This window comes from Solanum stenotomum, chromosome 7 (assembly GCF_019186545.1).
Source record: "Solanum stenotomum isolate F172 chromosome 7, ASM1918654v1, whole genome shotgun sequence".
In the NCBI taxonomy this organism is placed as follows: Eukaryota; Viridiplantae; Streptophyta; class Magnoliopsida; order Solanales; family Solanaceae; genus Solanum; species Solanum stenotomum.
Window position 1 is genome coordinate 14,362,029 of NC_064288.1, and position 26,857 is coordinate 14,388,885.

General features: G+C 34.5%; 2 protein-coding genes across 3 annotated transcripts in view; both read left to right on the forward strand.

The window, feature by feature from the left end:
• The window catches only part of LOC125870580 (peptidyl-prolyl cis-trans isomerase FKBP15-1-like), a 1,082,853-nt gene that overhangs the window by 179,459 nt on the left and 876,537 nt on the right, over positions 1-26,857 (forward strand). The gene's annotated exons all lie outside the window — the stretch shown is intronic.
• LOC125870566 (U-box domain-containing protein 9) overlaps positions 1-26,857 on the forward strand; it is an 841,044-nt gene that overhangs the window by 166,211 nt on the left and 647,976 nt on the right. The gene's annotated exons all lie outside the window — the stretch shown is intronic.

Consider the following 26,857-nt stretch of genomic DNA (forward strand, 5'->3'; position numbering starts at 1 on the left):
ATATACCACTCAATTTTGTCATTTAGAGCTGATATACTCTGGTTATGAAAGTGGCTTATATATACCCCCTACTTATATACAAATGGCTCACATATACCCTTTTCCTCTAACGGAAATGAAAAAAATTAATTTTAATTTAATTTTTTATTATTTTAAAAAAATATATATATGATCCCATATGAATATATTTAATCCTCCTCAAACATATATATTTTTTTGACTTTTTTTTGTTTCATTGACTAATTTAGACTTATTATTTTGATGGTCAAATTTATTTATGTTTCACTAATATTCTTGTAAAATTTATTATAGATGATCAAATTTGTTTCTTCAAATACAAAAATTAAATTACAATATAGACAAAAAAAAAAAAGCTTTAAATTATAGTATAGCCACAAAAAATAATTTTAAATTTTTTTCTTTACACCAAGGAATGAAAGAAAAAAATAAAATAAGAATAAAAAACTCAAAATAATTATAATAAAAGAAGTCAAAAAATAATTTATGTATGAAAAATATTAAAATATACCTTGAACTTTGTTAGAAGAATCATATATATCCCTAAATAATTTTTAAGAAAATTAAAAGTTAAAAATATAAATTTAAAACTAATTTTTTCACTTCCGTTAAATGAAGGGTATATGTGAGCTCATTTTGTAACGGTAGGGGTATATATGAGCCGTTTGTATAACGGTAAGGGTATATATGAGCCACTTTCATAACGAGGGGTATATCAGCTCCAAATGACAAAGTTGAGGGGTATATCAGGCCCTTTTCCCTTTTAAGTATTTATTTTACAAAAGGGGGGGTGGGGGTGGGGTCAAAATGCCTTTAAACTCTGTCGAATGAATAAAAATGAATCATTTGATAGTTTATTTTAGTATATAAATGCTTTTATTGACAATAGTTTGATCCAAAAATCCTTTTATTGTTACTTAATGGGTTCAAAATGGCTTTTTTTTTAAAAATAAATAAATAATTATCTCTAATGGTTTTGACGATGTGCAAGGCGACAATGAATTTGGGGTTAGAAATAGTGTGGTGGATCATCGCTCTTGGATTTTGTTAGAGTTTTTGAGTTGGTGATACATGATTCATGCTTTTAAAGGAGGATCACTTGATTACCTTCCGTAGCGCAATGGTTAAAACCTAGATAAATTACTTGCTTTTGAGGAAAAACGATAGAAGGCCTTTGTAAGGATCGCAAGATTATCCCGAGTGAGAATCTTACTAATCATCACAAACTTTTGGTGATGGACTTAGAGAGTAAGCGAGGTAAGAGGAAGAAAAAATTGTATGGTTGGCCTAAAACTAAATGGGGTGGTTTGACATCTCCCTATCTCATGTGATTGGGGAGAATTTGACGGCAACGGGGACTTGGTGGAGTAGTGGAGATGTAGAAAGTATGTGGGATAAGAAAACTAGTTGTATTAGAGAACCAGCTCGAGAGGTGTTAGGGTGGTTGAAAGGCAATTTTAATGGATGATGGGGGTGGGGAGGGAGGGGGAAGGGGCATGGTGGAATGAAGAAGTTCAAGGCAAAGTGAAAGCAAGGAAAGTTGCGTATGCAAAGTAAGCGCACCAGCACGATCGAGGATGAGAAGAGAGCAAACAGAGAAATTTATTAGGCATTAAGGACGGAGGCTAAGTTAGTAGTTACAGCACTTAAGATGGCAGCTTTTGAAGATTATATATTGAACTAAGGACAAGGGTGAAGATAAGAAGTTGTACAGACTTGCAAAGGCGAGAGAGAGGAAGTCTCGAGACTTGAATCAAGTGAGGTGCATCAAAAATGAAGAAGGTAAAGTGTTGGTGGAGGAGACCCACATTAAGCAATGATGACAAGTGCATTTCCACAAACTATTGAGCGAAGAGGGGGGCATAGAGATTGTGATGGATGAGTTGGAACACTCAGAAAGACATCGAGATTTTGGGTATTGTAGGTGTATTAAGGTTGAGGATGTGAAGTGTGCTATTAATAAGATGAGTAAGGGAAAAGCGTTAGGACGATTCTAGTGGAGTTTTGGAAGAACACGGATAAAGAAGGTTTGGAGTGGTTGACTAGCTTGCTCAATGCCATTTTTAGGATGGATAGGATGCCAGAGGAATGGAGGTAGAGCACAATGATTTTGTTGTATAAGATTAAGGGTGATATAAAAAAATTGCAACAATTACAAGGGCATTAAGTTGTTAAGTCACACTATGAAAGTTTGGGAGAGGGTGATGGGGATGAGGATGAGAAGGAGTGTGTCTATTTTCGAGAATAAATTTGTATTCATGCCAAGGAGGTCAACCACAGAGGCAAGGTCGTCTTAACTACTAGGCCACTAAAGTCATCGCTTGAGTCTCCATATTTTTGATGGGGACCATTTTTTTTTAAAAAAAAACCTGTATATATACTTAAAACAATTATATTTACTTTTAAATATTAAAAAAACGTGCAAGAATTAAAAAAAATGTAAAAGTAATGTTAGTTTATAATTAGGGAATGGAATAATTTTTGGGAATAATAAATGTGCACGAATAAAAAAAAAAGGTAAAGTGCCGTTAGTTTTTAATTAGGGTCTACGGAATGGAAGAATTTTTTGAAATAATTTCCTTGAGTGGGAAATTACACTTCCTTGTTTATCTCCCAAGATTTTAACCATATATTATTATATACCTTAATACTCTTCTTTTTTATTCTCTATTTTATTGTTTTTATTCTCAATATTGAACTCTCTCCTGCAGAATCTTTTGATTTACTGTTGCTTACAAGTTACAAAAGAACAAAATTTACTTTTGGATGTCTTCTTCAGATTTCAAGAAGTGCAACAAGCAATCATTATATTGAAGGAGTCAAGAAACACACCACTATTTCGATATTGTTATATCAACTTATCAAATCCATGAGCCAGGTTTTATTATTCTAACTTTATTTTATAGTTTTTTTAAAAAAATTTGTTATTGTTGATATTCTTAGTTCATAAGCATATATATTCTTGTTTTAGTTATTATTACAATTTATTTAATTTAAATATGTCAACTAGAAAATATGATTCCGAATTTACAAAAAGAGAGAAAGAGAGAAAGCTTGAAGAATTAAATTAATTCCAAATATGAGCCCTTGATAGATTTTTAACAAATAATAAAAATTTTGAATCAAAAAATATTGGAGGATGTTCTTCAAATGAACAAGTCACTAATCAAATTGAGTTAGATTATAATAACATCCAAGAAGAAAATCTAGAAGAAGTTGGTGAAAAATGTGACATAATTTCCAATAATCAAGAACTCCTAAGTAATTTAAATAGTTGCATCCCTAAAAATATCAATGGAATAATATAGATATAAAATTGAGAGATCTATTAGTAGAAAAGGGACCAATTAGAATGATTGATATAATTTTCCAAAGAATAAACACTTACGACATTTTTCTACAACACACTATATTTAAAAATTGGCAAACGGAGAAAAACATGAAAGAAAATGGTTAATTTACTCTAAAGATTTGGATAAAGTTTTTTGTTTTTGTTGTAAATTATTTAGCATAACTTCTGTTGTTTGTAACAATAAACTAGCTAGTGAAGATAGTAATGATTGGAGAAGTCTTAGCGCTAAGCTTAAAGCTCATGAAGTGACGAACGATCATATTATTAATATGAGCTCGCTGATTGATTTAGAAATGAGATTGCATAAAAACATAACAATTGATAAAGATGTGCAGGAACAAATTAATAGAGATAAAGTACACTGGAAAAATGTGGTGTCAAGAATTATTGTTGTGATCAAAACTCTTGGGAAAAATAATTTGGCATTTAGGGGAACAAAAGAAAAGATCTATCAAGAAAGTAATGATAATTTTTTAAGCCTAATTGAAATGATTGTTGAATTTGATCCAGTTATGCAAGAACATATTCGGCGAATTAAGCACGACGAAATTCATAATCATTACCTTGGACATAATATACAAAATAAATTGATAAACTTATTGGCGAGTGAAGTCAAGAATAAAATTATTAAAGAGATTAAAGAAAGAAAATATTTCTCAATCATACTTGATTGCACTCCTGATGCAAGCCATCAAGAACAAATGACTTTTATATTACGGAGTGTGGATATTTCAATTACTCCAATTAAAATTAATGAATATTTCTTAGAATTTTTAAAAGTGGATGATACAAGTGGAAAAGATCTTTTTGAAGTTATTATAGATGAGATAAAAAAAAATATTCGACTTGATATTGATAATTTAAGAGGACAGGGATATGATAATGAATCAAATATGAGGGGAAAACATCAAGGAGTGCAAAAAAGACTTCTCGATGTAAATCCCAGAGCATTTTATACACCTGTAGTTGTCATAATTTAAATTTGGTACTTTGTGATATGGCTAATTCTTATACGAAATTTGTATCATTTTTGGGAGTGATACAACGTATATATACGTTATTTGCTTCTTCTACCAAGCGGTGAAATTTTTTAAAAGATTTTGTACCCAATCTAACTCTTAAATCATTGTCACAAACTCATTGGGAAAGTCGTGTTGAAAGTATTAAAGCATTAAGATTTCAAGCTCCACAAATAAGAGATGCTTATGTTGGAAAAATATGATATAATAGATATGAAATATAATATCAAAATATTAATACAAGAATTAGGATAAATACTACTACAATAATATTCTTAAGTAATATATATGTATATATATATTTATATAATACTTGAGTCGTGCTAGACACTGTCTTAAGAAACTATTTCAACAGTGTGAAATATTTCCCCAGGATTAAACAAGCCTTCTCTAAAATAATTAGAGGACACATGAATCAACAAAATATAAATGCTACAAAATAAAGCAAGTCGGAAAGGGATATTTGAAATTAGCTAAGTCTTACTCTTCACTTGGTTGTCTCTCCTCAAAACTCCATCAACTACTATATATAGAGGAGCATAGCATTGGAGGAAAACATATTACCCAATATAACTTGGTGGCAAAGGGAGCATTACTTGGAGACAAAGGAGTTAAACTTGGGGACAAAGTAGATTAATACTTGGAGATTAAGTTGATGGCATAATCACATTAGTCATCAACTTAATGACATAAGTGCTTATGTCACAAATTAATAGTGTCCAAAATATGTCTTAAATTATTTTAAAATATCCAACACAAAATGTATCTTAAATTATTTAAAATATCCAACAATCCCCCATATATTTTAAAATAATTTTGAAATAGAAGAACTCGACTTGCTTTATTTTGTATGATCGAAATGTTATAGGTTTGGTGTCTTTCGGACTATGAACCAAACTTAGACCGATAAAATTTAACCTACATAATTATTGGTGAAATATAAAATTTCTATGAACCAATTATTCTTTTGTAAGCCAGAGATTCTACCAATCACATTTTAATCCTCATCTTTTGTTGTTCAACGCGGTTTTGCGCCAATAAGCCATGCGCGTGCCATGTATTCATGAGAGCTCTAAAGACTAGGCCAAAATCTCATAGGAGCGGCTTCACTCCACTTCTCATATAGGTGAATTAATCAAGTGTATACTGCTTTAAATACACCATCTATCAGGACTATGAATTCATTAAGAGTTAATAACTCATACCTCATAATTAGTAGCAGTTCAAGCACTCTCAGTTAGTGCGCAGAGTCAATATTGACTTGTTATTACCCATATGAACTTACTTCATGGGATCTCCAATCACATAGGTTGGGTTACCATCTCTATTGACAGTCATATTGGCCTTAACCCCATCTCTTTTGAGGATTGAAGAATTAACTTTCTTCCCACGGATTTAGTTAGTGAATTGGCCGAATTCAATTCTGACTTCACATTATCAATGGAAATTACTCCATCCCTCGACAGCTGTTTAACGACATCATGTCTCAATTTCATGTGTCTACTCTTACAATTGTAAGACTTATTCTTCGCAATAGCAATTGCGGCTTGACAATCACAGTGTATAAACACATGAGACAATTTATCCTTATTAAAGGGATCATCTGGTAATTCATCCTTCATTAAAGGGATCAACAATTCATCCTTTATTAAAGGGATATTCGCTAAGAAATTTCTTTGCCACTCAGCCTTAGAACTAGCTAGCTCCAGAGCTACAAACTCTGACTTCATAATCGATCTAGCAATGATCATCTGTTTAGCTAATTTTTAGGATATTGCACCACCACTTAAGGTGAACACATATCCACTAGCAAATTTTGTTTCATCTGAATCAGAGATCCAGGTTGCATCACAATACCCTTCTAAAGTAGAAGGAAATCCACTACACATGATATCATAATTCATGGTTCCTCTCAAATATTTCATCAGTCTATTCAATGCAAACCAATGCTCATTATTAAGATTATGAGTATACCTACTCAATCTACACACAACATATGTAATATCAGGCCTAGTAAAATTCATCAAATTAAATACGCTATCAAGAATTTGAGCATATTTAGGCTGAGTAACTGGGTCACCATAATTGAGAGTTAGCATCATAAGAAATGGTTATGTCACATCAAAAGATTCAAAATAATTTAAGAAGTCTTTTCACATAATTTTCTTGTGACAACATTATACCATCTTCACTCCTTATTACTTTAACTCCCAAAATCATATTTACTTCACCCAGATCTTTCATATCAAAATTAGTAGACAAAAATAATTTGGTACTATTAACAATATTTAAACTTGTACCAAATATAAGCATGTCATCAATATATAAACATATTATCACATAATCATTGTCTACAATTTTGGTATAAGCACATTTATCCACTTCAACAAATACATAATAGTCTCTCAGTAAGACTTGATCTAATTTTTCATGCCACTGTTTAGGAGCTTGTTTTAGGCCATAAAGAGATTTGATTTACTTACAAACTTTCTTTTCTTGTCCAGGAATAATACATCCTTCAGGTTGAACCATATAAATTTCTTCTTCTAAATCACCATTTAAAAAACTGTTTTTACATCCATTTGATGGATAAAAAGCTTATGAATTGATGCTAAGGAAATTAAAATCCGAATAGAAGAAATTCTAGTCACTGGTGCAAATGTATCAAATTAATCAATATTTTCTTTTTGAGAAAAACTTTTGCTACTAAATGAGCTTTATATTTATCTATAGATCCATCAGGATTAAGTTTCCTTTTGAAAATTCATTTACAACCAATAGGTTTTGCACCAGGAGGTAAATCAGTTAAAATCCATGTATTATTTTTCATAATTGAATCAATTTCAATTTTTATTGCCTCTTTCCAAAATTTAGCATAAGAAGAAGATATAGCTTCAGAATAATTTAATGGTTCATTGTCAACAAGAAAAGTTTGAAAATCATTTCCATAAGAAAAATCTTCTTTCCTAGGCCTTTTACTCCTTCTTAGTTCTTCAATATTAGAAATAGACTCACTATTTCTTTCAGCAGGTACATGAGAAATTTTATCACATAGTGGAAAAATATGTTCAAAAAATTTAGCATTCTTTGTATCAATAATAGTATTGCAATCAAGCACATCACTCTTTAAAACAAGAAATCTATATGCAACACTATGTTCAGCATATCCAATAAGCATGCAATCAGTTGTTTTAGAACCTATTTTCTTGTTCGTAGGTTCAGGCAAGAGAACTTTAGCAAGACACACCCACACTTTTAAATATTTCAAATTAGGCTTATAACCTTTCCACAATTCATAAGGTGTTTTGCCAGTTCTTTTATGAGGAATTCTATTTTGTAAGTGACATGCAGATAATATAGTTTCACCCCACAAATTATTAGGTGCATTAGAACTTATTAACATAGAGTTCATCATTTCCTTTAATGTTCTATTTTTCCTTTCAGCTATTCCATTAGATTCAGGAGAGTATGGTGGAGTTACTTCATAAATAATTCCTTCTTTTTCACAAAAGGCATTTAAGGATAAATATTCTCCACCTCTATCAGATCTAATTCTTTTGATTTTTCTACTAAGTTCAACTTCAGTTTTATAAGAAATAAAGGCATTAAAAGCATCATCTTTATTTCTAAGTAAATATAACTTAGTAAATCTAGAAAAATCATCAATAAAAGTTACATAATATCTTTTACCACCTCTAGTCATTGTTTGTTTTAAATCACCTAAATCAGTGTGAATTAGAGACAATAATTCACTTTCTCTACTTACTGAAAAACATGAATTTTTAGTAATTTTAGCTTCAACACATATTTCACATTTATTAATATTATTTGAATCTAAGTCAGATATCAAACCAAGTGATTGCATATTTTTTTATAAAAGAGAAATTAACATGTCCTAATCTAGCATGCCATATGGAAATAGTTTCGATCATGTAAGCAGAAGTAGATGCTTTCACAACATCACAAACATTAAGTACAAAAAGTCCCTGGTTACAATAGCCTTTTCCCACAAACACATTATTTTTTGTCAGTATGATCTTTTCAGATTCAAATGACACTTTCACTCTAGCTTTATTAAGCAAGGCTACGGAAATCAAGTTTGCACGCATTGTAGGAATATGTAGCACATCCATAAGGGCTAAAGTTTTTCCTGAAGTAAGTTTCAGTAGAACTTTACCCTTACCAAGACTTTAGTAGTTCTTGAGTTTCCAAGGTAGACTACTTCGCTGTCATCCCCTATTGATGTATAGGAGGCAAATGCTTCTCGATTTACACAAATATGCCGAGTAGCCCAGAGTCTACCACACATTCTTTTATATGTGCTACAATGTTTTCTTGAGAAATGACAACTGCAATAATCTCATCTCCTTCAGCTAAATTAGCCTTGGGAGGATAACATTTTTCTTTGTCATTTTTTATTCTCCTCCTACACTATGCGACATGCTGACCTGGTTTTCCACAAGTAAAACAAGTGCTTGTCTTTTGCTTAAAATTGGGATTATAAGACTTGTAACCATTAGACTTATTAACATACCTTTTGTTGTTACTCCTTCGGTCTTGTACTAAGTTTGCTTGCCGTGTTGATTCCTCTTCTTTGAATGACTCCTTTTTGTAGTTTGCTGTACCATAAAACATAGATGACAACTCTGTGTATTTAGAAACACAATAGTAACTTTGTGTGTATGCAAAGATACAATATAAACTCTGGATGTATATAAAAATACAAGTAACTCTGTTTATATAATAATACAAAATACTTCTGTGGGAGTTTCTCTAACTGACAACCATCACTTAAGAGCTATTGTGATGATACAACATTTTACCTCACGCTGTCAGGGCCGTCTTATACCTTGCCGAGGGTATCGAACCTGACTACTAAGTGGATCCACTAGTCTATGCTAAAAAGGACTAAGGAATCATCTAAAAAGTATGACCATTTTCTACCCATGAAAGCTACATAGTTTGTGGGGGTTGAGAGTTGTCTGAACTCTCCCACATATCGGTGCTAAATACTACTCCCAAAATATAATACTAGATCTTATGTTTAACAACATAACTTGTTTATGTGGTTTGAGATAATTGCTCAAAACTTAGCTCTAAGGCTCTCTTGGAAATCAGTGTTTCCTCTCTTGCTTAATTGTGAAAGTATTTACTCTTTATTGAAAATATCTCAAAGGCTCTTTTAAAAATCTCAGTTTCCTTTCTTGTTTAAATGTGAAAAAGATTTACTCTTGGGAATACATAGTCCCGATATACTATTTTTGAAGAAATAAACTTCAATCTTTAATCTTTACTCAACTCAAAGCTCAAGTCTTAAAAACAAAGGTAAAACATTTGTAAAAGACTTTTGGAAGACACTATGAAATTCTCTTGACCTGACTCTTAACTTTCCTTGAATTGAATTATGGATTCAAAGCTCATGATCTCATGTTATGGATGATTTCATGTTGTTTAGACGTACCTTATAGTGTAGAAAAGAACTAGAAAATATAGGTACATTCCAAGGGAACTAGTACAGGAAGAAGTGGGAAAAAGTAGAAGACCTAGCGTCCCTGGTGCTCTGAGTGGTGCGGGGTGCCAGAGCTGAAACTTCAGAAGAAAGGTTGGGGCTCACTGGCTGGCGCGTTGCCTCAGGGCCCTAACTTCAAACACTAATGTGGGGAGCACTGGCTGGCGCAGCGCCCCACCCCTATTCCCACAATTCTAACTATTTTTCTTGGTTGTTTTTCAACTCTAAATCCCCTAAACACAATTGGGTCTTTCACCAAACACTTAGATTCGACTACATAATAAAAATATGCAAGAATCTACTCAGAATGACACCTAATTTCATGAATCGAAATCAAGAACTCCTCAACAACTCCCAAAATCAAGACCCCAATAGAAACTTTAAACAAATCCATCAAGAACTCAATTTCTAAACCTTCAAACATCTGAATTCGCTGAAATAAATCATGATTGATGTGTGGGTGAACTAACCCAATGCTATGTGATCTCATATAACTCGTAGGGATCACCCTGTGACGAAATCCATAAGCAATTCTTCAAGAACTTGGTGGTTCCTTTCTCCTTATCCTCTTATTTTCTCTTCTCTCACAACCCTAACTTGTTTTGATAAAGCGTAAACTGAATCCAGTCAGTTTAGACCCTAAATTAATTGCCAAAAATGAAAATAATTAATTGGGTAGCGAAAAGACCATAATACCCTTCAAAAATCCGGTTTTGACTTTCCTTATCTAGACACCCAACTTCAAAAGGGCATATCTCCCTCATACGAACTCGAAATCACGTAAACTCAGGGGCATTGGAAAGATAATTCAAAGATATTTCCTACGGTATCTTGTAGAACACCTAAATCATCCTGATCTAGGATTTATGGTTGTTTTAAGTTGATCCAAAACTCATACTTAGCTTAATTTGTCAAACTTTCCAAAATTGATTATTTCCAAAAACGGTTTCCTTCTATTTATAGTTCTTTCTAAAGCGAGATGTTATAATATCTCCCCCTTGGAAACATTCGTCTTCGAATGAGATTACTCTTATTAGGCTAAGGGCGTAACATCTAACATTCATCTGAAACACCCAAATTAGAATCGTGCTGCCTGCTAGACTTTGGTAAACGTGTGATGAAATCCATATTGATCATCTCCCACTTCCATTCCGTAAGTTCTATATTTTGAGCCATACTACCGGGCCTCTGGTGCTCTACTTTAATTTGTTGGCAATCCGTACACTTAGTAACAAACTCTGCAATGCCCTTCTTCATACTATTCCACCAATATACTTCTCTCAAGTCACAATACATCTTTGTGGAACCCAGACGAATAGAATATATGGAGCTATGAGCTTCCTCCATGATCCTCTCTTGGAGTTCATCCACCCTTGGTACACACAATCTACCTCGATACCTCAATACACCATCTCCCCCTTTTTCAAAAGCCATTACTTTTTGCTTATGAACATTTGCCTTCAATTCAAGCAAAATAGGATCTTTGTCTTGCTTCTCTTTCACTTCTGACACTAATGATGATTTAGTCCCATTCATCACCACCACTCCTCCTTCTATAAAATCCATTAATCAAACTCCTAATCATGCAAGTCTATGCACATCTCTTACAAAATCTTTCTTAATATCCTCAAAATGGGCGGTACTACCCATAGATAATCTACTCAACGCCTCAACAACAACATTAGCCTTACCTGAGTGATAAAGAATACTCATGTCATAATCTTTGAGTAACTCTAACCACCTCCTCTGTCTAAGATTAAGCTCGTTCTGACTAAACACATATTGAAGACTCTTATGATTGGTGAACACATCCACATGAACACCATAAAGATAATGACACCATATTTTCAAAGTAAATACTACGGTAGCCAACTCTAGATCATGGGTTGGATAGTTCTTCTTGTGAACTTTCAGCTCTCTGGAGGCATTAGTTATAACTTTACGATTCTGCATTAACACACAACCCAGTCCAACTCAGGACACATCACAATATACAACAAAGCCTTGCGTACCTTTTGGTAAGGTCAATAATGGCAGTAGTTAACCTCTTTTTCAATTCCTGAAAGCTTTTCTCACAAGCTTCAGACAATTGGAACTTCACTATTTTCTAAGTCAACTTGATCAAAGGGGACGAAATAGATGAGAACCCCTCTACGAACCTTCTATAATATCTAGCCAACCCCAAGAAACTCCTAATATTAGTTGGAGATGTGGGTCTAGGCCAATTCTGCACTGCCTCTATTTTCTGAGTGTCAACTCTAATTGCATCACCGGAAACAATGTGGCCTAAGAATGCCACAGACTCAAGCTAAAACTCACACTTAGAGAAGTTGGCATACAACCCTCTATCCTTTAGAGTTTGGAGAACTACTATGAGAAGGCTAGTATGATCTTCCTCTTTTCCGGAATAGATTAGAATGTCATCAATGAACACGATAACAAACATATCTAAATAAGGCTTGAATACTCTATTCATAAGATCCATGAACGCTGCAGGTGCATTGGTCAAACCAAAGGACCTGACCATAAACTCATAATGACCATAACGGGTCCTGAAAGCTATCTTTGGAATAACACATTCCCTTACTCTTAAGTAATGGTGGCCTGATCTGAGGTCTCTTTTCGTAAAACAATTGGCACTCTGAAGTTGATCCAAGAGATCATCAATTCTCGGAAGAGGATACTTATTTTTGAAAGTAATGTTGTTCAACTGACGGTAGTCTATACACATTCTAAGGGACCCATCATTCTTCCTCACAAATAAGACTGGAGTGCCCCAAGGTGAGACACTTGGTCGAATAAAACCTTTTTCTAGGAAATCTTTCAACTGCTCCTTTAACTCTTTCAACTCTACAGGTGCCATCCTATATGGCAGAATAGATATTTGACGAGTATCATGAAGAATCTATACTGAAGTCTATTTCTCTCTTAGGAGGGACTCCGGGAATATCATCTGGAAACTCTTTTACTACTGGAACTGACTGAATAAGAGGTATCTCAATACTAGAGTCATTAACTCGGACTAAGTGATAGAAACAACCCTTAAAAACTATCTTTTTTGCCTTAAGGTATGAAATAAAATGACCTTTAGGCACTACTAAACTACTCTTCTACTCTATAACTTGCTCATTAGGAAACTAGAACTTGACTACTCGAGTTCTACAATCAACTGAGGCATAACAAACATGAAGTCAGTCCATACCAAGAATGGCATCAAAATCTACTTTGTCTATTGATGGAAATGGTACAATCACGATAGACTCTCTCTACTAGAATAGACTCACCAACAGGTGTAGAAACACTGAAGGGCTCACTATGTTTTTTAGGAAGAACATCAAATTCATCGCAACATAAGGAGTTACAAAGGATAAACTCGCTCTTGGATCTAGCAAAGCATAAAAATCAAAGTTAAAGACTTGGATCATACCAGTGACAACATCTGGCGAATCCTCTTGCTCTTGGCGACTAGTGATAGCATAAAGACGGTTTGATCATCCGTTTGCCCCTGAAGTAGCTCCTCTAGATACAACTCTGTCTTGTGGAGCAACTGAAGAAGATGGGGCTCTATTTCCACCATTCCCATTACCCTACTGGTTCTTAGGACACTCTCACATAAAATGACTGTTCTGGCCACACTTGAAGTAACCAATGGAGCCATCACGACACATCCCTGAGTGGCTCCTACCACACTTAGCACATGCAGGAGGCTTATTACCCCCTTGTGCCACACTACCTTGAGAATGTGCAGGTCTAGTTCTAAAATTATGGGAATTCTGACTATTGTACTCACCTTTGTTCCTTGGTGCAAGTCCACTAGCAGATGATGGAGCAGGTCCCTTTGTTTCTGTTGGAAAGATGACCGGTTGGCATTACTCTTCTGCTGCCTGAACTTATTCCCTATCTTAGCTCTCTTATTTTGAAACTCATCTCTGTATTTTAGCTTTTCTTCCTCAATCTATTGCACATGGATCATCAGCCTTGCTATGTCCATATCTTTTATCAGCATAGCTACCCTGCATTCCATAATAGATAGATGAGACAACCCATCAACAAACAAACTCATCCTACTTCTCATGTCAGTAACCATCTCCGAAGCATAGCGTGAAAGTTGTGTGAACTTCTGACTGTACTCATGAACACTTAAGGAATCCTGCTTAAGAGTGAGAAACTTTTGTACCTTTGCTTCTCTCAGTTCTCGAAGAACGAAATGCCCCAAGAAGGCCTCCTCAAAACAAGCCCAACTCACAAGTGGTGCACCATCAACTCGATTCTTCTTCCATTGATCAAACTAGATTCTAGCGACACCCTTCATTTGCTATGCAACTAGTTCGATCCTCTCAGCATCGGCAACATGCATAATCTTAAAGACCTTCTGAAGTTCTTCAACAAAGTTTTCTAGGTCCTCAGTGACACTTAAACGAGTGAAACTTGGAGAATTCATCCTTAAGAATTCACAAAGCCTTGAAGTATCATCACCTTCCTGTCGATTCTCTCTGTCCAACTTGAATGGTCACAACTTGACTTAACATCCGGATTGCTTCACAAAATTCATCATTGGTGACCTCTCCTTGGGGTTGCACTTCTAGTGCATTAGGTACCCCTTGTTCATATGGTTTAACACTCATTCTAGAGGGACGACCTCTGACAACTCTTTGTGGAAGCATTATCTGAAAGATACGCTCAAGCACGAGCTAGAAGAAATTTTTTAGAGATAAACTCTATCGCACGAAATGAGTATGAAAGAAGTGAGATAGTTCCTAAGTATCGCATCCTCCTAATTATAAATGTGGCGCGCTTCACATCGATAACTAGGACTCTATAGACATGGCTTCATAGACTCCCTATGACTTTTGGGCTCTATGCTCTGATACCAGGTCACACCCCGATCCTACACCCTGGGAGGGACTGGCACTCAAGAACAATTGTTGGCCCCGAGCGAACCCTTGGCCTTACTACTCAACGGAAAACTTACTCATGATAAAAATACTTTAAAAGTAAACTGAAATCTCAATAAATAACTTATAATGTATAAAGAAACATTCACTGGCCAAAATGGCACTCAAGTCTCAAAAATCAAAACAGGAATGGAAAGACTCAAGAACTAACATCAACTAACTGTCTATCTATGAAGCCTCTAAACCTGGGAGGGATATCGAGACAAGACCTCCGATCATCCTAACAACTGAAAACTACTGAAGCAATGTAAATAGGGATTCTCTAGAAAGCAAGGAGGCTCACCACAAGACTCTGAATGCTCAACTGGATCAACGAAACATTGAATGCTGATCCTAGTTACTTGTATCTACATCATACCAATGATGCAGGTCAAATGGCGTCAGTACATTGAATGTATGAGCATGCGAGGGGAATACTAAAACAAGACATAAGCTTGAAAAGGAAACTGAAAGAACAAACCTGGTCTCAACTCAACTCAACAGAACTGAACTCATTTCAATATAAAACAATAATATAAATGCAATATAAAGAAAAGCTTTTAAAACATAGATGACAACTCTGTGTATTTAGAAATACAATAGTAACTCTGTGTGTATGCAAAGATGCAATATAAACTCTGGATGTATATAAAAATACAAGTAACTCTTTGTATATAATAATACAATATACTTCTGTGGGAGTTTCTCTAATCGACAACCATCAGCTATTGTGATGATACACCGTTTTGCCTCACGCTGCCAGGGCTGTCCTATACCTTGTCGAGGGTATAGAACCTGATTACTAAGTGGATCCACTAGTCTATGCTAAAAAACACTAAGGAATCATCTAAAAAGTATGACTCTTTCCTACCCATGATGGCTACATGGTTTATGGGGGCTAGGAGTTGTCTGAACTCTCCCCCATATTGGTGCTCAATACTACTCCTAAAATATAATACTAGCTCTTATGCTTAAAAACCTAACTTCTTTATGTGGTTTGAGATAATTGCTCAAAACTTAGCTCAAAGGCTCTCTTGGAAATCAGTGTTTCCTCTCTTGCTTAATTGTGAAAGCATTTACTCTTTACTGAAAACTATCTCAAAGGCTCTTTTGGAAATCTCAGTTTCCTTTCTTGTTTAAATGGGAAAACATTTTACATTTTGGTAATACATAGTCCCGATATACTCTTTTTGAAGAAATGAACTTCAATCTTTACTCTTTACTCAACTCAAAGTTTCAAGTCTTAAAACAAAGTTAAAACATTTGTAAAAGACTTTTGGAAGACTCTATGAACTTCTCTTGACTTGACTCATAACTTTCCTTGAATTGAATTATTGATTCAAGGCTCATGATCTTATGTGATGGATGATTTCATGTTATTTAGACGTACCTTAGAGTGTAGAAATCAACTAGGAAACATATGTATGTTTCAAGGGAACTAGTACGGAAAGAAGTGGGAAGAAGTAGAAGACATGGCATCCCTGGCGCTCTGAGTGGCGCGGGGCGCCAGAGCTGACACTTCAGAAGTAGGGTTGGGGAGCACTGGATGGCGCGGCTCCCTAGGGCCCTAACTTCAGACACTGATGTGGGGAGCACTGGCTGGCGCAGCGCCCCACCCCAATTCCCACAATTCTAATGAGTTTTCTTGGTCGTTTTTCAACTCTAAATCCTCTAAACTCAATTGGGTCTTTCACCAAACACTTAGATTCGACTACATAATAAAAATATGCAAGAATCTACTCAAAATGACACCTAATTTCATGAATCTAAATCAAGAACTCCTCAAAAACTCCCAAAATCAAGAACCCAATAGAAACTTCAAACAAATCCATCATTTCTAAACCTTCAAGAATCTAAATTCGCTGAAATAAATCATGTCTGGCGCGTGGGTGAAATAACCTAATGGTATGTGATCTCATATACCTCGTAGGGATCACCCCTTGACAAAATCCACAAGCAATTCTTCAAGAACTTGACGATTCCTTGCTCCTTCTCCTCTTTTCTCCTCTTCCTTTCTTTTCTCTCAAAGCCCTTACTTGTTTTGATAAAGCGCAACTGAATCCAATCAGTTTATACCCCAACTTAATTACCAAAAATGAAATTAATTAATTGGGTAGCGAAAAGACCATAATACCCTTCAAAAATTTGATTTTGACTTTCCTTATCTAGACAACAGACTTCAAATGGGCATATCTCTCTCATACAAACTCAAAATCGCGCAAACTCAATGACATTGGAAAGATAATTCAAATATATTTCCTACGGTATCTTGTAGAACACGTAACTCATCCTGAGCTAGGAGTTATGGTAGTTTGAAGTTGACCCAAAACTTATACTTAGCTTAATTTGTCAAACTTTCCAAATTTGATTATTTCCCAAAACGGTTTCCTTCTATTTCTAGTTCTTTCTAAAGAGGGATGTTACAATATCTCCCCCTTGGGAACATTCGTCTTCGAATGAGATTACTCTTAGTAGGCTAAGGGTGTAACATCTAACATTTAGCTCTAACACCCAAATAAAATCGTGCTGCCTGCGGGAACTTGTTAAACCCGTGACGAAATCCATATTAATCATCTCCCACTTCCATTCCGGAAGTTCTATATTATGAGCCATACCACCGGGCCTCTGGTGCTCTACTTTAACTTGTTGACAATCCGGGAACTTAGTAACAAACTCTGTCATGCCCTTTTTCATACTACTCCACCAAAATACTTCTCTCAAGTCATGCACATCTTTGTGGAACCTGAATGAATAGAATATTTGGAGCTATGAGCTTCCTCCATGATCCTCTCTTGGAGTTCATCCACCCTTGGTACACACAATCTACCTTGATACCTCAATCCACCATCTCCCCCTTGTTCAAAAACCATTACATTTTTCTTATGAACATTTGCCTTAAATTCTAGAAAAATAAGATCTTGGTCTTTCTTCTCTTTCACTTCTGATACTAATGATGATTCAGCCCCATTCATCACCACCACTCCTCCTTTTGTGGAATCTATTAATCAAACTCCTAATCGTTCAAGTCTATGCACATCTCTTGCTAACTCTTACTTATCTTCCTCAAAATGGGTGGTACAACCCATAGATAATCTACTCAAGGCATCAACAACAACATTAGCCTTACCTAGGTGATAAAGAATACTCATGTCATAATCTTTGAGTAACTCTAACCACCTCCTCTGTCAAAAATTAAGCTCTTTCTGACTAAACACATACTGAAGACACTTATGATTGGTGAACATATCCACATGAACACCATAAAGATAATGACGCCATATTTTCAAAGAAAATACTACGAATTCCAACTCTAGATCATGGGTTGGATAGTTCTTCTCGTGAACTTTCAGCTGTCTGGAGGCATAAGCTATAACTTTACCATTCTGCATTAACACACAACCCATTTCAACTCGGGACGCATCACAATATTCAACAAAGCCTTGCGTACCTTTTGGTATGGTTAATACTGTGGTAGTAGTCGACCTTTTTTTCAATTCCTGAAAGCTTTTCTCACAAGCTTCAGACCATTGAAACTTCACTATTTTCTGAGTCAACTTGGTCAAAGGAGACGAAATAGATGAGAACCCCTCTACGAACCTTCTATAATATCCAGCCAACCCCAAGAAACTCCTAATATCAGTTGGAGATGTGGGTCTAGGCCAATTCTGCACTGCCTCTATTTTCTTAGTGTCCACTCTAATTCCATCACCGGAAACAATTTGGCCTAAGAATGCCACATACTCAAGCTAAAACTCATACTTAGAGAACTTGACATTCAACTCTCTATCCTTTAGAGTTTGGAGAATTACTCTGAGATGGCTAGCATAATTTTCCTCATTCCTCAAATAGTTTAGAATGTTATCAATGAACACGATAACAAACATATCTAAATAAGGCTTGACTACTCTATTCATAAGGTCCATGAACGCTGCAGGCGCATTGGTCAAACTATAGGACATGACCACAAACTCATAATGACCATAACGGGTCCTGAATTATTTAATAATAAACTGTTAATATTAATTAAAAATTAAAGATTAAAGTATTAATAAACATAAAAAAATAATTCTTTTAAAAAATAAAATTTCAATTATTTTTCTTACCTCACTCCGCCNCCCCCCCCCCCCCCACAATCCCCCATCCTTTTTAAAAAGAAATTCTTTTTAAAAATATTTTAAAAAATTTCATACTTCACCTTCCTCCTCCCAAAAAAAACCACCCACTCTCCCTTCCCCCCCTCCTGCCCGAAAAAAATTGATATTATGTTATTTTAAAAAAAATAAAAATTGTACCCCATCCTATTTAACCCTCCACTCCTATTTTTTTTTTTTTTTACATTTTCTCATACATATATTTTTAGAAAAAAAAATTCTACTAGTGTGCCGAATATAACATAAATAAATAAAAAATCAGAAAAAATCTTATGGCGGCAAGTAAAAAATATTTTCGATATGTATATATTAGCACAAAAATGAGAAAAAAATTGGAAGCGGAGGGTTAGGTGGGGTGGGTAGAATTATTTTTTTAAAAATAAAATAATATCTAAATTAGTATTTGAGGGGTGAGGGGGGAGGGGGGCGGAGATGAAGTAAAAAAAAATTAAATACTTTTATAAAAGAAGTTTAAACAAAAAAAATGGTCGGGGGTGGGGGGTGAGGTGAGAGGAAGTGATGGAGTGGGGTAACAAAAAGTATATTACATTTTATTTTATAAAATAAATATTATTTTTTTGGATAATAATTTTTTAATTTTAATTTTAACTAATACTCATAGTTTATTTAATTTTTGTCAAGGTTGAATGTTTTGTCCATGTTGAGTGTGATGTGACAATTTTTTAAAATAAAAGAGAGAGTGTATTACAGACACCATGATGAGAGTGGTATAAAAGAGAGAGGTGTGTTTCTTAAACTAAAAAGTGATAGTTTAGGTATGAAAATCACACTCTCAATAGTTTAGGTATGAAACTAAAAAAAAGGTATAGTTTAGGTGTGCAATTGACATTTATCTCTTTAAAAAATCATGTTCTTGTTTTTTTCCTAAAAAAAAATTAATTTAACTAATAACTAAGTAGGAAATTGTTACGCCCCTTAAAACTAGAAGACTAAGCTAGAGACTAATGTGTAAACTAGTAGCCTAATTGGGGTTTAATGTAAAGCTAAGAGTCGTAAAATAACCTCTGGTACTAAAAATAAATGTTTTTGAGTGTATACGTCAAGGTACGACCCCCCAAGGACCAACCAAGGGTCCTTAAGGAGGACCTTGAGGTAGCCCAAAAAGCTGTCAAAAAGACAGCCTACCCACAAAAGAGCACCGACAATCTGTGGGTGGACCCATGCCCCGTTGGTGGGGTTTGTGGGTCAAGGCTGGACCTCCCCTATTTTATCAAACTCTCTGACTGATCTACGATCCAACCAGCACAGCTCGTGGACCCACCCACGGTCCGTGGGTGAGGTCTCGTGAGTGAGGGCTGTGTTGGTCACCTAGTTTTTTAGTTGGGGTTAAGAGAGGGCTTAGGGTTAATTAATTAATTAATTATGAGGGGTCATTTTAACACTAATTAAACTACCTATATAAACCTAATAGACCCCTAAACTAAGTCAATTGGTTCATGCATTCAAGACCCCAAAACAAACTTAAACCTCTCCAAATATTTCTCTCACTAAAACCTCCATTAAAGAAGAAGAAGAAGAAGAAGAAGAAGAAGAAGAAGAAGTAGAAGAAGTTGAAGTCTAAGGCTCAAGAACTCATCTTTTCCACTCAATTTCGTGAGGAATCTTCATAAGGTATGGTGGATTTTCATCTATGGGTAGCATTCACCTATAGAGTCCCTTCAAAACTTGATTTCAAAAAAAGCTAGGGTTTCAATCTAAGTCATGGGTTCTCTTTCAAAACGTTTTCAATGGTTGATTTATGATGAATTATGGTTGAATTGATGATTTATTGTTTATTTATGATAAAATCCTCCCAAGAACCCGTGAATCCCCTATATTACTAAATTGTGATTTCATGATGTGGGTTGATTGATTATAGAAGCATGTCAATTGATTATGTCTATATTGATTGAGTATATTAAATCATGATATTCTCCATATCTAATGTAGTAATTTTAGATGTTTGGATTGAATGTGATTCATGGTCCTTGAAGGGCAAATTATGAGGGTTTGTACATGTTTATGAGAATTGTGTATAAGCTTATGATTCACTTAGAGAGTGAATATATTATGACTATGGTGTAATTGTGGTATTGTTGAAAGGTTATTCTCCCCATACCCTTACACATGACTATGGATGAAATGTCTATGACTATGATAATGTTGTTGTGTTGATTGAAAGGTTATTCGCATGAACACACTATGAACATGATGTGAAAGGTTTACTCACATGTTAATGGTGATTTTAAGGTTGAAATTCCATTCTCACCTAGTGAATCTATGAGCTATTTTATGAGTTGTGTTGGATGGAGGGTAAGATACTCCTTAATGCATGTAAATTCAATTCAAGACTAAACATATAATTTTGGGAAATAATGCTTAGCACCTAGTGGATATGTAATATGAGATAGAGACCCTCCCATCAATTCAAAAGGCCGGGTCATCTAAAGTAATCTCATGAGATGGAAGCTCCCCCGTCAATACAATAGGTTTGGGGTTTCTAGAAGCAATCTCCCTATCCCATTACTATCTTCCCACATAGGTCTTTAGGTAGTGGATCCACCTAAAAGCTAATACATTTAGTTCTACCTTAGGGAAGTAGGACATCTATTTTCGGCGTGGGACATGACACCGGATTCCATGTATCTCACATGGTCTATGTCGGTTAAGGCTATTTCCCTACATGAAAATAATATGAATTATGACAAGAACATGAACATGAACTATACTTGTGACTTCTCAATGAGCTCTACTTAGTGTGAGTGGGGGTATGGCACTTCACTTATACATTGCATAAGTAGGCTTTGAAAGGTGTTATAGTGTGGTTTCCTTACGCTATGAAGATATATGAATTATGCATGTATGATATGGATTGTTGCTAAGAATGACTTTACTTGCTACAAGCTATGAACATAATGTTTCCTTGTCTATGAGTATTGACTATGGATGAGGTCAAGTTATGATATGCATGATTATGGTGGCCTAAAAGTGGTACTTAGTATTAGATAGGATTATGGGATCTTGTCTATGCATTGCACAAGTATGGCTTAGGGTTCCTTATGAAATGGTTGACTTATGTATTTACATTATTGTGCATAATGATTCTTAAAGTTGACATGGAGCATGATTTAAACTAAATTGTCCCTTTTAGCATGTTTTAAGGATTTTTATGCATGGCTTCCATACTTGGTACAATTTTGTGCTAACCCATATTTTCTACATTTTTCCACAAGTGTAGGGCCCGGTTGTTGAGGTGTGCTTCCTTCTTGATCAAAATATTGGATTGACTATTCTCCATGCTTTCGGTGAGTCCTCATGGTTCGAGGACAAAAGTTGTTCATTTCTAGTTTCTTCTTACATTTTCGTTTGAGACTATGTTGTAAAGGGTTGTGACCCTTATTGATTCTTGATTGTATTTTATGGTTAATGAGACAATGTCTAGACTTCCATTTTGATTTTATGAAAAGACTTCGATTGTAAAAAGTTTTAATTCCGCATCATTTCTGTTACCTATGTTTATTATATGCTAAGGGCTTGTATAAGACCCCTTCGGGGTCGAGTACGCCGTGTTAATACATCTAGGGGGTACCCCTGGGTCATGACAAACTTGGAAATTAGAGCACAAGGTTTAGAATGATTCTAGGATGATGTCTCATAAACCACGTCTAGTAGAGTCTTGTTCATGGGTGTGAAGCGCGCCAAATTTATGAATAAGAGGCTATAAGATGTTTAGGAAATTTCACTTCTTTCATTACTCTTAAGTCGTGCCGTAGAGTTTAATTCTATAAAGTCCTTTTCCTAACCCTTCTCTTGTGTCTTGAGGAAATGAATACACGAAGGGCGAATGCTAGAAGGGCGGAAGAAGAGAATGTGAATCAAGGAGTTTCTCAAGGAAATCAAGTTCTTCAAGTCAATCAAGCTCCGATGGATCCCCCAGCTATGACGAATGTGGAGATTAGATCGGCTTTCCTAACATTGGCTCAAGCTATGACGACCCAAGCCAACATAGATGTTGGGACCTGTGTGAACCATATTATGAACTCCCCGACTTCTAGATTGAGGGATTTTGCAAGGATGAACCCTCTCGAGTTTCTTGGCTCCAAAGTGGAGGAGGATCCCCAAAGATTTATAGATGAGGTTTCCAAAGCACTTTATGTTATGGGGGTGTCTGATATACCGTGAGTTTACAATATTTTTAATACATTTTACTTAAGAGTTGTGTGTGTCTACGGCCATTTTGTATTGGTATTAANTTTATAGATGAGGTTTCCAAAGTGCTTTATGCTATGGGGGTGTCTGATATACCGTGAGTTTACAGTATTTTTAATACATTTCACTTAAGAGTTGTGTGTGTCTACGGCCATTTTGTATTGGTATTAATGTGTTTTTATCATGTTTGCAGGAAATAAATTCAGACTTGGAAGTATGAGACACAACTGAAGAATTGTGCAGAAAGGGGCATCTACGGAAGTGACTCACGGACCGTAGGTCCAGTCACGTTCCGTAGATGGTGATTGTTGACACTCAATTTTGGCTCTCCACATTTAACTATAATATATATATATATATATATATATATGTGTGTGTGTGTGTGTGTGTGTGTGTGTGTGTGCGCGCGTTATGAAATTTTCATAGGAATACGAAAAGATTTTTAATTATTTATTTTACTTGATAAATTTATTTCATAAATGTTATTTCTTACAAAAATTAAATATATTATATTACTACTTACTTTGTCATTTTTAAGAAAGTGTCGTTCTTAAGAATTGAATCTATTTTTGTTCAAATATAATTTCTATTGTCGCAATAGATATTTTTCGTACATTTAAAAAAAAAAAGAATTTTAGAAAGCTTAATCAATTAATAAGTTACTAATTTATATTAATTTTAATAGTGACTAATTTGATCAAATAAGTTAATCTTGCAAAATATTTATTTTTTAATTTAATAAATTATGACTATTTAATCAAGAAGTAGTTATAATTTAAATGAATTTAATTTGAGCAATTTGGCAATCCAAGTCTTCTTAAACTGGCAAATCCGTGTATGCCGCGTAGGCGAGCACATGGATTGTGTTTCTTTAGTTTAAATCTCTAGACCCTACAATTAAATCTAACGGTCCTAGTTAATTAAACTTTTACCATTATATATATATATAACTTTTCCTTTTAATTCCTAATTTATCTTAACCATTCGATCAAATTAGATAAGCTCTTCAGTTTCTCCAAAATAGTACGCTGCCCAACTCTCCTCTTTTTCTTCAACAACGAGCATTGTTTCCCCGTACCAAAAAAGTTCCTTCTTTTCCAGAAAAAGTGTCTTCAGTTTCCTCCTTCCCATGCCTCTTTCGACCTCTCCCATCAAGGTCGGCTATGAACCGCCGGAAAACAACAATATCCGGCGGTTTCCAACATCATCTCAACCCCCATCACATCACAACTTCTCCTCCTTCCCCATGCCCCGTCACTCCTTTGTCCCATCAAGTTCGGCCATAAACAGCCGGAAAACAACAATATTCGGCGGTATCTTGCTTTATGTCTCCCCCATCACCCCTTTTTCGATGAAAAGAGACACCTTATTCCGCCTATACCTTATCCTAACGGCTTCAAAATATGAAAAGGTGATATTGATTTGATTTGTAGCAGTAGCTCTCTATTTTCCAGTGAGTATTTTGATTTCAAATTCGGATTTTTGAGTCCGATTTTCACCTATAAAAGGATGTGTTTTCCCATCCGAAAATTACCAACAACCATAGAGAAAAATGGGTAAGAACAACAATCAAGAATCCAACAATAGATATAAGAACATATAGAAACAATATATTTCAAAAGGGTTACAGTTCGATAAAAAAATTCATCTTCTCTTCTTTTTGTTTTCGATTTTTGGGGTTCGAGTTCAAGTAAGTTTGAGGTCGGAATCCTTGACATCAAAGCCTTGTGTGCTGCCAAGCACAAGGTCAGTAACTTTTTTTTTTTAAATTCAGAAAATTTGGTGATTATCATGGGTGTTTAATTTTTTACATATTTGTGTTTTAATCCACCAGGATTCCTTTGTTATAGGAATAGTATCTCCATTATTGTTGATATATTTAGGAAACATTCTTTTCTTTAAGATGGAAATAGTGACCTTCTTTTTATTTGCTGTACATTAATTGAAAGAGCAGGTGGGTCTCTCTCTATTTTAGACTATTGTGTTGGATGATATTTCTTGCTAGTCTGAATTCTCAATTACCCACCAGATTAAACATGCAAATGATAACAATTCAGGAATTTAAGAATCCATTTCTTTACATTAGGATTTTACTGCGATATTTTAATGTAAAGTTTTGTTCAATCCATGTTTTCTTCAGCTTTTTAGTTCAAGTATTGAATTCATGAACATTATATTCCATTGATTATTTTTTTGATTCCTGATTGTGAAGCACGAAGAGATCTATCCGAACATTAGTCTTTGTAGTTATATGAAACGGTTCTGTTTTCACACCTACAAACCTAGGAAGATCAACACTTGATTATCTATCTACGAAATATATGAGAGTCTCACTTAGCTTACTGGCCATACTATATTGATCATTGATTCTTGACATGAAACCTAGTAATTTGTCATGATCTAGGAATAACTAGTTTGTTAATCAGTGACTTTATCTTGAGAATCATTTTTGGAGTCTACCAAAGAGATGGTTGAGCAAATAGATAAGCTTTCTTCTTTGTTAAATTTAGTAATCTATTGAAAGGGCTCCGAGTTCATATTATACGCATAGTCATTTTATCCTAATATCTGCGATAATATCGGGGATTATTGGGTTAATATATGTGATAATTGACTTAGAATAATTTGGCATTTGCAGTTCTAATTTGTTGTCTATATCAAACCCTCCATAGTCTTATAGTTAAAACATCGTCTTAAAGTATTGACTTGCCCTGTTGACATTTGAACATAGTTAAACAAACATAAGTATAAAATGGAATGGCTGCCTATTTTGTCTGATGGTGTGATTGATCTTTTGTGTGCAAATTATCATTTTTCTATCGCCTAATAGTATTGTTCTTTCCAAACAAGCTTAATGACAATATTGGTTAGAACACATGTAGTTTGAGAACTCTTTTTATTTTAAGTTCATGTTGCTTCTCTTTTAAACTTGATATTGTTGTTTGAATAGTTTCTAATCTTTTTTTTTTCTCATTGTATGTTTCATGTACAATCGGAGGGCGATAGTTTCTACTTTGGAACTCGTTATTGGCCTAAAGTATTAGGCCAACATCAATTAGGATCATCGTAATGCTTGGAGTCTTACAAGTTAGGAGTCCAATATTTCTTAGCCTTCCTCTTTTCGATTCATAATTATATTGTTTGGATATATTGGCTAACCTTTGCTTACAAGTTTTTGATATATTGCTTGACTTTAATTTTTAATTTTATTTACATGAGCAAATATTATTTGTTTATGAATTTAGTTGAGACACCTTTAGAACAAATGATACAAAAAATATTTTCTTAAAAAATGGGTTAGCATTTTTACTTATAACATTCTTTCAGGCCTTTTAAGTAGAAAAGACGGGCAGATAGTTTTAAAAGTTTTCCAAATGAAGTTTTAAAAGGTTAAAATAATATTCGTTTAGCATTTCAAAAGTGGGAAAAAAAATATATCGACTTAGGTCTTTATCTTAAGGAATAGGAAAACTTGTCATCTAAAATTTTCAATTGAAGTGTTAAAAGGGTGAAATAATATTCATTTAGGTATTTAAGTAGAAAAAAAATAAAACTCATGAATTGGGACTTCCAAATGAATTTAGAGATACATAAAGAATAAAATAATTCCTTTAAAATAATTAACTTGTGGAATTATATTTTTTTTTAAAGAAAAAATAAGTAGG